The sequence below is a fragment of the Dermochelys coriacea genome, chromosome 5 (genome assembly GCF_009764565.3).
Source record: "Dermochelys coriacea isolate rDerCor1 chromosome 5, rDerCor1.pri.v4, whole genome shotgun sequence".
Taxonomy (NCBI): domain Eukaryota; kingdom Metazoa; phylum Chordata; order Testudines; family Dermochelyidae; genus Dermochelys; species Dermochelys coriacea.
This window is the reverse complement of record NC_050072.1, coordinates 52818992-52831322: the sequence shown is the minus strand read 5'-3', so window position 1 is coordinate 52831322 and position 12331 is coordinate 52818992. Positions and strand designations below refer to the sequence as shown.

Below are 12331 nucleotides of genomic sequence, written 5' to 3'. Positions count from 1 at the left end.
GACAAAAGGAGGATAAAAGTTAAAAATTGTTATAGTGAGTAAAATGCAGTATGGTTTGTATGGTGTCTTATCAAGTGCACCTGTATCATTGTCATACTAAATTGCACACTGTTCTGTGCATGAAGAGATATTTTAAAATATAATCGGAAGGCTGTATAGGTTCACTGTTATGACTGATAATGTTGACCCAAGCTGTTTGAAAAGTTAAACAGTTTGCCCAAATTGTATATGATGTGAATTTCAATCCTGTTTCTTTTTCTTTCATACAATTGCTACTGTACATCTTGAACTGCTTTTTACTGTATACGTTTCAGATTTGTTCATTCAGCCTATAACTGATTATAAATATTTAACTTCTGTGTTCACTGAATACAAATGCATTGTGCTAAATCAATAATATGTGAATCCAGCTGTGTTCTGTGAATTTGGCACCAGTGTATAATCCCACAGACATTGAAAAGGGCTCTCATTGGTTTATGTATCAAGCTATCCAAATATAAAATACAAATGCTCCTCCAGTCGGAGTGCTGTGTAGCTCATACTAACACTATTAAGCTTACTGCTACTAAACAAACTATAAGAAAAGGAGTACTTGTGGCACCTTAGAGACTAACTTGCCACAAGTACTCCTTTTCTTTTTGCGAATACAGACTAACACGGCTGCTACTCTGAAACCTAAACAAACTATAAACTCGTGTCTGCCTTGTTTTGTATAAATAATAATACCACTTGTCTTAAATCACTAAGGCTATTCTCACTGCATTTCTAGCAATTTCACTAGGCACCCCTGCTGTTATGAACTTCACAAGATAATCTTTCCTAAATCTGCCTATTGAAAAGTTACTATAAATTCCCTGAAGCTTGTGGTTTTCTTGTCCATTTCCTTTGTTTTGGTATTTTTTGATGTGTCTATTATTAGCAGTAACACTGTACCAGAAAACCCCAGCGCGGAATGCGAAAGAGTTAATAGAATGATGGAAATAAGAACCAGCTGTGGGAATGCACTTTCCTGCCAGTCTATACAATTTAGAACAACTTGAATTATGCTTCTAAGCTTTCGTCAAGGCTTGAATTGAGGAGTTAAACTCAGAGAATGCAGACATCCTTGTTAAAAAAAATTCTTTTAAAATAAATAAATCGAATGGTCAGACAGGAAGGAAAATTACTCTTGTTTAATACAATACAACCTTGATTGTCCAAAAGTTAATGAGTACAGTATTTACAGAAATTTTCAATGTAGCTAATAGACATGGGGAATATGACTCTGTTTTGGATAACTCTCTTATAACAGTCATTACATTTTTACTATATACACAGCTGTTTACAATTTGAGTTTCTGATTAGTTTCATGGTAGTTCTTACACTGTTACATTGGATCAGTGGGGGACATTATTCATCAGGAAAATTAAACACAGCAATTCTTCACCCCACACCACCAAAAAGAATGATTGGGCTTAGGCAGGCAGGTTAATAATTTTGGCTGTATCTGCGTATGTATACACAAAGTACATTGAAATGGTAATTGCAAAAATGTACTTTCTTTTTATAATGCTTGATGAAGGAAAAAGAACAGCTTACAAGGAGCAATTTAAAGTGTTAAATAAAGTATCACTTTTATGGAACTTAAGTACCAATGTTACCTGACACTTTCAGTGTTGCTATCTTTTTTTCCTGGTACAAAACATGATACCGCACCCTTGGGGACTTAGTATTACCTTTGGAGATGAACTGCCCCCAGAATTCAGTAATTTTTTGAGAAAACAACTGAACTCCCTGAAGAACAAAGAAGCCAGACATTGAATAGTTTTCAGATATTTGGAAACCTAGCAATGGAAGCAGAGCAGGAGGAGTGATGGGATAGATGGACTTTAAAAGTTTTGTTTCTTGACTGTTGCTTAAAGAAAATCCTAACAAATATTGACTTTTCCTCACTGTTTTAATAAAACACAGCTTGGATGAAAACTTGATGTCTGGCACTCATCCACCTTCATGTACAAGTGAGTCTTAATTTGTTCAACTTTCCCAGTTTGAGATTCAAAGCAGAAGCATGTCAGCACTCAGACACTGTGTGGATGTGGTTCTTACAAGCAGATAGATAGAGCTGTATTGTTTCCCAGCAAAAGTCTCACGTCATTAATTCCATAGTCAGTATGATGTCTCATTGTGGGCACTGCATGCAGTGAGAGTGATGAGACTGGACTTCAGGAGCCCTATAAAAGAGGAAGAGAAGGAAAGGTAATTTCTAAATTTGGTGTGTTGAATTAACCCCCTTAACCAGATTATCTCTGTACTATTCAGCACATATTTCTAAAGTTACTGAGACCTTAAAAATATTGAGATCATATATAAATGTCATTTCTACAAATTTAATCTTTAATTTTTCAGTTTTATTTATTTACAGCTGTCATAAATATAAAGGGAAGGGTAAACACCTTTAAAATTCCTCCTGGCCAGAGGAAAAACCCTTTCACTTGTAAAGGGTTAAGAAGTTAGGATAACCTTGCTGACACCTGACCAAAATGACCATGAGAAGATAAGATACTTTCAAAGCTGGAGGGGGGAGAAACAAAGGGTCTGGGTCTGTCTGTGTGATGCTTTTGCCGGGAACAGAACAGGAATGGAGTCTTAGAATTTAGTAAGTAATCTAGCTAGATATGTGTTAGATTACGATTTCTTTAAATGGCTGAGAAAATAAGCTGTGCTGAATGGAACGGATATTCCTGTCTTTGTGTCTTTTTGTAACTTAAGATTTTGCCTAGAGGGATTCTCTATGTTTTGAATCTAATTACCCTGTAAGGTATTTACCATCCTGATTTTACAGAGGTGATTCTTTTTACTTTTTCTTCTATTAAAATTCTTCTTGTAAGAAACTGAATGTTTTTTTCATTGTTCTTAAGATCCAAGGGTTTGGATCTGTGGCCATCTATGCAAACTGGTGAGGATTTTTATCAAACCTTCCCAGGGAAGGGGGTGCAAGGTTTTGGTGAGGATTTTTGGGGGAAAGATGTTTCCAAATGACTCTTTCCCAATAATAAACCTGGTTAGACATTTGGTGGTGGCAGCGAAAGTCCAAGGGCAAAAGGTAAAATAGTTTGTACCTTGGGGAAGTTTTAACCTAAGCTGGTAAAAGTAAGCTTAGGAGCTTTTCATGCAGGTCCCCACATCTGTACCCTAGAGTTCAGAGTGGGGAAGGAGCCTTTTTTTGTACCTCTGCATCACTGCATGTAAGCCTCTCCAACACAACCTAGATATGCCTGATGGCACAGATAGAGCACTGATTTGCTTTGGCAATGTCTACCTGATGTAATGCTCCATTGGAAACCATTACCAGCCAATGTAAATTGTAACAACTCTGAGGCTCCTTTAGTTTAACTTGGGCCCAAACTGCCTCTCAGGAACTCCGAAGATTGGGGAGCAAAAAGATGACACATTGATGACCTTTGCCCTCCTTGCCTCTGGATAACATATTGAGCAAAGCTGGGCCAGGCTTCAGGTATTAGCCCTATATATTTTTCAGTTTTAGTGAATCAAAGATGGAAGAAGGGAGCAAGCTTTCAAAATGTACTTGGAAATGTGGATTGTTGTAGCTAGGTGCCAATCATATTTATTGACAATCTTTTGGACCAACTTAGATACTATCCTGTGGTGAAGATGACTGTGACAGTCAAGTTTGATCTAGTATACTTACTTCAGAAAATAAATAGGTTTGCTCACACTTGGTATCAGCAGTATTTGACCTTTACTTGATTATATAAATGTGGTATATTATTCACATAATGAGCTCCTCCAGACAAGTAAATCTTTAATGAAAATGTGTATACTTATTGTATATTTATATAGTATGTAAATTCTTGTATTATATTAAAGATGGTGCTGGAAATGCCACCTATTATTAAGGTTGCCTAGCACTTCCTATATAAGACCCTGTTTTCAATTGCTTTGCCAAACTTTAACCATTTAATTATCCATGCTGGGTGTCTGCCTCAAGCTGAATGTTTTTGAAAAATGACAGCCAAAATGGTTCCGCAGTTTCCAAGAATAAAGCTGTGGGAAAAAATGTTGTTTTGCCAATGTTAAAAAATTCTGGTTGCCTTTTCTTTGAGAAGCTCTAGCGCCACCATACTTTGTAGCAATGACTTTAAATTTGTCAGGAGGTGGCTTTTGTGTTAAAGATGTGCCTTTTGCCATCCCTGTGAAAATCTGACCAAGTTATAAATCTTTGAAAAATCATAAATCACACATACTTAGTAGAGACTTAGATTCCAGCAGCTAAAATGTCAGAAGGTTTTGTCCTCACTGATCATGCCTGAGCCCCCTCAAGTCCTAGCGTTGACCTTTTTGCACATGTGAGTGATCCATGCTTCCTCTAGTTCAGAGATACAGGGATGAAGCCATAGTTTCCCTGTTATGGCTGTTCCCCGCTGCACTAGCCCAGATTGGAGTCAAGCACCGTAAATGAGCGCAGAGAGCCTCTTTTTCTTGTGCTTTCGATTGCCTCCCTATCCCTACTCAACCTAGGCACCATGGAGGAGAAAGCTTGTTAGATGTCCAATCACCACTAACCTTTTTGATGAAAACTGAAACAAAAAAGTCATTTAGCACTTCTGCGATTTCCACATTTTCTGTTGTTGTCTTTCCCCCTCATTGAGTAATGGACCTACCCTGTCCTTAATCTTCCTCTTGCTTCTAATATATTTGTAGAATGTTTTCTTTTTACCTTTTATGTTTCTAGTTAGTTTAATCCTATTTTATGCCTTGGCCTTTCTAATTTTGTCTCTACATGCTTGTGTTGTTTGTTTATATTCATCCTTTGTACTTTGACCTAGTTTCCACTTTTTGTAGGACTCTTTTTTGTGTCTCAGATAATTGAAGATCTCCTGGGTAAGCCACCGTGGTCTCTTGCTATACTTCCTATCTGTCCTACACTGTGAGATAGTTTGCTCTTGTGTTCTTGATCCCTGTCTTATTCAATGCACAGAATGGAACCGTTCTGGGAATGAATCATTTATCATTCAGGGTTGTGTAGTAAAGAAGGCTGTTGTCTGTAGGATGCATTGCTCGTTTGTTGCTGAAGTTAGAAGGTGTGTAGTGAATGAGACAGGGAATTGTACAACAATAAAGGAGGGTTTCGTGGTTAAGGCAGTTCACTGCTGCCTGGGAGTACTGGATTCTATTCCCGCCTCAGCCAGAGTTCGTATCTGATGCTAGTCAAGTCACTTGAACCAGACTTTTCACTGGTGCTCACTAATTGTGTGTTCCTCATATTCTGGGAACCCAACTTGAAAACTTGGGATCTTATTTGCAGAAGTGCCGGGCACCCACAAGTACAATTGAAGTCCATGGGTGCTGTGATTTGGACATTTAAAGTGCCGTCTAATTCTAAATTCTCTGAAAAATTTCCACCAAATGCATCCGACGAAGTGAGCTGTAGCTCATGAAAGCTTATGCTCAGATAAATTTGTTAGTCTCTAAGGTGCCACAAGTACTCCTTTTCTTTTTGCAAATACAGACTAACATGGCTGCTACTCTGAAACCTGAAAAATCAGTGGTTACTTTTGACCTTGATCTCTCTGTGCCTCACTTCTCCCACTATAAAATGGAAATAATATCACTCTCTCATTTCACAGGAGTGTTGAGAAGATAAATGAATACATGTTTGCAAAGGATCAGATACAGTAGCGATGAGCAGTATAGAAAAGTCCATGGGGAAAATAATATTCTGTCTTCAGAATAAAGTTTGAATAGTGTGCAGTAAATAAGGCGTGCGGCTACACCGTGAACAATGGGAATAAAAAGAAAACATTGAATAGCTGCCTATTAAGGAAGCATCATCCATCCTGTGCACTGAATGAGGCAGGGTCCTGCAGAAGAAATAGCATGTGATCATGTAATTAAAGACTATATCATAATGCATACGCAAAAGGGGGCCAGCTTGAGGTTGCACAAGTAACCTTCTGGCATTTCCTAACTTTCTAGTGCTTGACTTTGCAACCTTAATAATGTTCTTTTAATATAGCTTTTCGTGTAATATACAACAAACATTATATATAGATATACCTATAGGGTTGGATTGTTTTATGAGATCCAACTCATTTGTACCACTCTGTGTGTCAAGAGCAGGTAGGGTCTGTGGTGAAGCTCCGCAGTACTACGCCTGTTCTCCACTGATGTAGGGGGTGTTCATGAATCTAAGCCAGTAATGTATTTTCAAACTGTCCAGAAGCAGCTAAGAGCATCATCAAGGCCAGAGCCAACTATATGTGTGCACATGTGCGTGTGTGAGTGTATATATGCATCTCTACATCTATATAATGTAGATAATACTGGGAATGTGCATAATTATAAGATTTTTTTTGTTTTACTTTTAATGCCCCCTTTTTCCCTGCATAAGCTACCCACATTTTTGGTTTGAGTCCAGAGTGGGGCCAGGTGGAAAACAGGCTCTGTGGGTCTGCTACTTCCCTCCACATAGGTGGGTAGGGAGTGAGTGGAGCCTTGACTCCACATCCCCAACTGTGTTGCATTTGCATGGTAGGAGAAGTTATCTGCCACTGGCATGGGCCTTGGCGCAAGAAGGAGCCAACTCTTAGGCTATGATCTACACTATGAGCTAGGGGTGAGATTCCCCTGCTCATATACAAATACTTACGCTAGCTCTCATTAAGCTAGTGCGAGTACAAATAGCAGAAACTGGTGGGTATGTACTCAGCATGGCTCAGCTGTGCCTCTGCAGCCACTACTCATGCTACCGTGACTACACTGCTGTTTATATTCACACTAGCTCAATGAGAATCACATGTAGACATAGCCTCAGAGTAATGGTTCCTACCCAGATTGCTCTTTCCACAGGTGCCGCTATGCATTGTCTTGGTGTACCATAGAAAGAATTGTAAAAGCAGTACAGCATTAAAGTTCATGTGTTAAACATGAGACATTTCTCCCAGATATTTAAAATACCTTCTAAACAATGTAAGGTCTGCAGAGCGAGGACTGTACCTTTTTTATGTTGTACTGCACCTAGGTCATTGTGAATAGTAATGGATGATAATAATCAATAATAATTAAGTTGTGTATGCAAAAAGTATGCATGCAGTTTTAAAGTTTTGGGCCCTAAAATCTATGTTCAAGTTTACGAGATTTAAAAGCATATTCACTGTAAAATACATAAGACCTAATTATAATTGGGGTATATTTAACAGAACAATGGAGATATACAATAATTAGCTCTCCGAAGAGAGGTATCCTCTACAGATTGCCATTCTTGGGTTTTATACTCTTTATACATGTCATTTTGGGAACTAACTATTTTGCCTGTAGGTAGAGTTGAGAACTCTGATAAAGTAGTCCATGCACATATTTTTAGGGATTATAATAAATAGCATATTATAGCCACTAACAGAGAGTTCCTTTTCTCTCAAATGATTATCAGAGGCACCAACACTGTACTAATTGTCAGAGTAAGAGAAGTATTTAGAATTACAAGTCTTATTTATCTTGTCATCCCCTCAGTATTTAATTTTATGGTCATTGTGTTTTGTTTTAATCATATACTGTACCATGGTAGTTCCCTGATTTAGGGAGTTGGGGCCGGAATCTCTGGGGAATTGAGAGCCTCCTGCCAAGGCACCCTCAAATCCACTGACTTCATTAGTTGCTATATGCACTCAGCACTTGGTGAGATTGGGAACTTCAAAATATTATACATCCATTCTGGTCTCTTGTAATCACATTGTTCTTTAATAGCTTGTATCTGAAATATAGTTCATGATACTTTCAATTTAATGACCACATTTATTTTATTTCCTAATTGTATTCCCTGTATCTCCCAAATACGTATGCTATATCTGGCCAATATTCCATTTGGAACATGTTGGAGATAGAGTGTCTTACTTCAGACAATCAATCCACTAAATTAAGGATAGCTCAGAAGCTACAGTGCATTCACATCTTCTAAGGTGTGAGCCCAACTTTTCCGCAGCTTGCCTAGTTTCTGTTGTTCCAGAAGTGAAGGATTGAGATCTGTGTTGAATGCTGATATCCCATGAGGTATCACATTGTTCTCCTGCTAGTGTCAGGCTAGTTAAGATAATTACTTTATGTTAAATAACTATAATGAAAACATTTTGTGATGTGTAACTGCTATGTTAGACATAAAGAAAAACAAAAAAACTTCATAAAAACAGTATTTTAGTTAATTACTGGCCATCAGTGCCAAACTTGTGCAGTGAAGGTGTCTTGTTCTAGTAGATGAATCCGTGTATTCCACTTAAGTGTGTGCTCACCCAGCATACTGGAGCTGGAGAATTTTGCCTAGCAGTACCCGTAGGATGCCTCATGCTCATAGCCCTTCCCTGGCTATATGAGGTGAAGCTGCCCCTCCTCCCCCATTCCTTCTTACTCTCTCAGAGCTCTTTACCAGAGTCAGAGCTCTGTGTGGTTTCTAATCTCACCACTCTCTAGTTCTTAGTGACTTTTTCTACTTGTATATAGTTAATTAGTACCCTTAAATATAGTGTTTGTGAGATTGAGTGTTAGTTAGCTTTACTTTAAGTATTTCCCTGGTGCTGCCCTGACCAGGGTTTAAACATTGTCCATTGTGTGGGGGAGTGATCCCCAACAACAATCCCCACACACAGTGCTTGCTGTGCATAGGCAAAGCCCATGTCAATGAGCAGTGTTCGATTTGCAAATTGTTCACAAAATGGACTCGGGTGGCGAAGGATCTTCACCTAAAGCAGCAGCGCTTTGGCACTGAGGCCTGCATTGCCCTTGAATTCTTAGAGCGCTGCCATTTCACACTCTAGAGCTGGTGTCTCTCCGAGGAGACAGAGGAGTAGCTCCCCATCAAGTATGCCCAGGAAAAGGTCTCATAAGACCGATCGAGGACGCTTTATGTCTTGTGGGCACTTAGATGGACCTGATGGGTAGGAATATTTACACTTCCTCTTCCATGCATATGCCCTTTACTATCCAGTAGGCATTGCTGTCCAAATACAACTTTGTGAACTGGACGGCATTGTCTAAGTTTGCAGACCAGCGGCCTGAAGTGTTGAACAAGGAATTTTGAGCATTTATCACCGAAGACAGCTTGGTGGCTAAGACTTTGTTGTAGTCCTTGCTGGATATCACAGATACTTTGGCATTTGGATCCAGGGTTTGGCCAGTCAACGTGCCTTCCCCGGCACATCCCCCCCAAGCTCCCATGGTCCAGAGCCGTATTCTAATTGTCATTCCCTTCTCCCCGTTACCCCTGTTTGGGAGAAGGCTGGCTTGTTTTCACAGTGCTTGGGGCTCGATCACCACCAACAGCTGAGTCCTAAGCACCATCAGATTGAGCTATGCTATCCAGTTTCTCTTAATCCCTCCCCATCTCTGTTCAGGGATCCCTCTCACGAGATACTACTCCTTGAGCAGATTCGCTCATTACTGGGTTTGGGAGCAATGGAGGAGGTTCTACTAGAACACCAGAGTCAGGGTTTCTGTTCCAGGTACTTTCTGGTGCCCATATCCAAGGAAGGGGTAAGACCCATTCTTGACCTTCATGGCCTCAACAAATAAATCAGATATGTGAGGTTCCAAATGGCACTCTATTGTGTGTTCTCCCCGTGTTGTCTCAGGATGGATGGCTTGCTGTTCTGGACCTTCAGGATGCCTACTTGCATGCAGTGATTTTGCTGAGCTGCAGTAAATTCCTTCAGTTTGTCATAGCAGAGTGCCATTTTCAGTATATGGTGCTCCCCTTTAGCCTCTCTTCTGCCCCTTGGGTTTTTACCAAATGCACAGGTGTGGTGACAGCATACCTCAGGAAGAAAGGAATCCACACCTTCCTGTATCTAGATGACTGGTTACTGAGAACAGGCACAGAGAAGAAGTCCTTTCTTGTGTCAGCACTACACTGCACTTGCTTGATTGTCTGGGACTCATCCTAAACACCAGAAAGTCCACAGAGAAAATCGAGTTCATTGGGGCCCTAATAGTCTGAGTTCCAGAGCATTTTTGTCAGCTGACCATTTTCAGGCAATTCACCACCTTTGCCTCAATCTTCAGTCTCAGCCTTCCACGACAGTTTGAATGTGCCTGCGACTCTTGGGCCGCATGTTTGCTTGCACGCAGGTAGTCCAGTTTGCATGGTTGCACCTTTTCTTCTTCAAATATGGCTTGGGGCAGTTTAACATCGACTCGTCACTCATTAGAAAGATTAGTCTGTCTCCCTCCACTGGTCCTGGACTCCTCGCAATGGTGGATGCTTCTGGAGAATGTTTGTCAGGGCTTTTCCTTCATCCACCCCTTACCAACCAGGTCTGTTGTTACGAACGACACCCTGATGGGCTGGGGAGCACATCTGGGGTCACTGAAGGTTCAAGGTCTGAGTTGAAGCAGGAGTCCTCACTGCATATCAACATGCTGAGTTTCAGGCCATCTACAATGAATGTCACACTTTTCTGGACTATATCAGGGGCTCAGTGGTTCACATACTTACCAACAATAGCATTGCAATCTATTATGTGAACAGGCATGGGGGAGCACACTCCAGGATGCTCCACCAAGAGGCAATCAGATTCTGACAGTTCTGCATTGAGTATCACCCCAATAGTCAACCGCTTGCTCAGGGTTTAGAATCATCTCACAGGCCATCTCAGCAGGAGTTTTTCCCTGAGTTATGAGTGGTCCCCAAAGACAAGTATCCTGTGGGTCATTTTTGCCGCATGGGGCATTCTGACGATTGACCTGTTTGCAACAACAGGAAATGTAATCTGTTCTGCTCTCGAGGGGGCCTCAGACCGGACTCCCTGTCTAACACATTCTATTTCAGCTGGCAATTGGCTGTCCTGTATGCTTTACCCCCAATCCTCAAACTGAAAGTGGACCAGGCCAAACTCATTCTCATTGCCCCTGCATGGCTGAGGCAGTGCTGGTTCTCTGACCTTCTCACACTGTCAATTTAGCCTCCATACCCCTATCTTTCTAGCTTGATCTACTCACAAAGAATCATGGTTGCACCTTACATCTCTGCTAAGTCCCTGCATCTCACCATTGTGTCTAAATGAGGAGGAAGTGTGGTGTTCGGCAGCTGTTCAACAGGTCCTACTCAACAGTAGAAAGCCCTGTATCAGAATGGCTTATTCAGTGAAATGGAAGCAGTTTTCAGTGTGGTTGTTGGCCTGCAGAGTTTAACCAATGCTGGCTTCTATTCAGGACATCTTGGAGTACTTGCTGCCCCTTCAATCGTTGAGCCTTGCACTTAGCTCATTTAGAGTACAGCTGGCAGCGATACACAGTGTTTCATCTCCCCCCCCATTCAGAGAAGATCAGTCTTCTCCATTGCCATGGTAGCAAGATTCTTAAAATGGCTTCTTCGCCTCCATTCTCCTGTCTGAGAGCCAATTCCTCTGTGAGACCTTAACACGGTTCTAGTGGCTTTAATGGGATCTCTATTCAAGCCTTGTAATTTTTCCCATTCTGCTTTGGTGTCAGAAGACTGTGTTCCTGGTAGTGATAACATCTGTAAGGAGAGTGTGTGAGCTGCAGGCTCTGATGGCAGAGCCTCCTTATACACAGTTCTCTAAGGACAAAGAAACTTTATGACCACTTCCAATTTTTTTGTCCAAAGTGGTTCTCAGTTTCATTTGAACCAGGCAGTACCTGTGTTCTTTCCTAAGCCGCAATCGTCTCTGAAAAAGCAGCGCCTCCATACATTAGATGTCAGGTGATGCCTTTTATCTGGACAGAGCTAAATCGTTTGATGCTTCACCTTGCCTGTTTATGTCATATGCAGATCGTATGAAGTGGCAAGTGATCTCTTCACATACGCTCTTTAAATGGATAACATCCTGTTTGAAGACTGCATATGAAATAGCTTTGGCTACACCTCCTCAGCAGGTGTGAGCTCATGCAATGAGAGTGCAAGCAATGTGAATAGCATTCCTTGGTGATGTCTCAATATTGGGCATTTGCAAGGATGCTATGTGGTCATCCATACATACATTTACGAACCATTGTGCTATTACCACATCATCCAGAGTGGATGCAAGTTTTGGTAGGGCAGTCCTGCAATCTTTGTTTAGGTAGACTCAGTCACCTAAGTGGAATACATGGCTTCATCTGCTTGAAGAAGAAGAAATGGTTACTAACTGTGATTCTTCGACATGTGTTGCAGACATGTATTCCACGACCCACCCTCCATCCCCTCTGCATTGGAATCCGGTCTCTGGGCATTCAGTATGAAGAAAGTGATGAGGATGATGATAATAAATAGTAATGCCACCTCATAGAGCCAGGGAAGGATCTATGAGCACAAGGTATGAGCACTGCCTCCTATGGGTACTGCTAA

At 40.9% G+C, this 12331-nt stretch overlaps 1 protein-coding gene across 6 annotated transcripts in view; it reads left to right on the top strand.

Annotated features, from left to right (window-relative positions):
• SSBP2 (single stranded DNA binding protein 2) overlaps positions 1-12331 on the top strand; it is a 312515-nt gene that overhangs the window by 193772 nt on the left and 106412 nt on the right. The gene's annotated exons all lie outside the window — the stretch shown is intronic.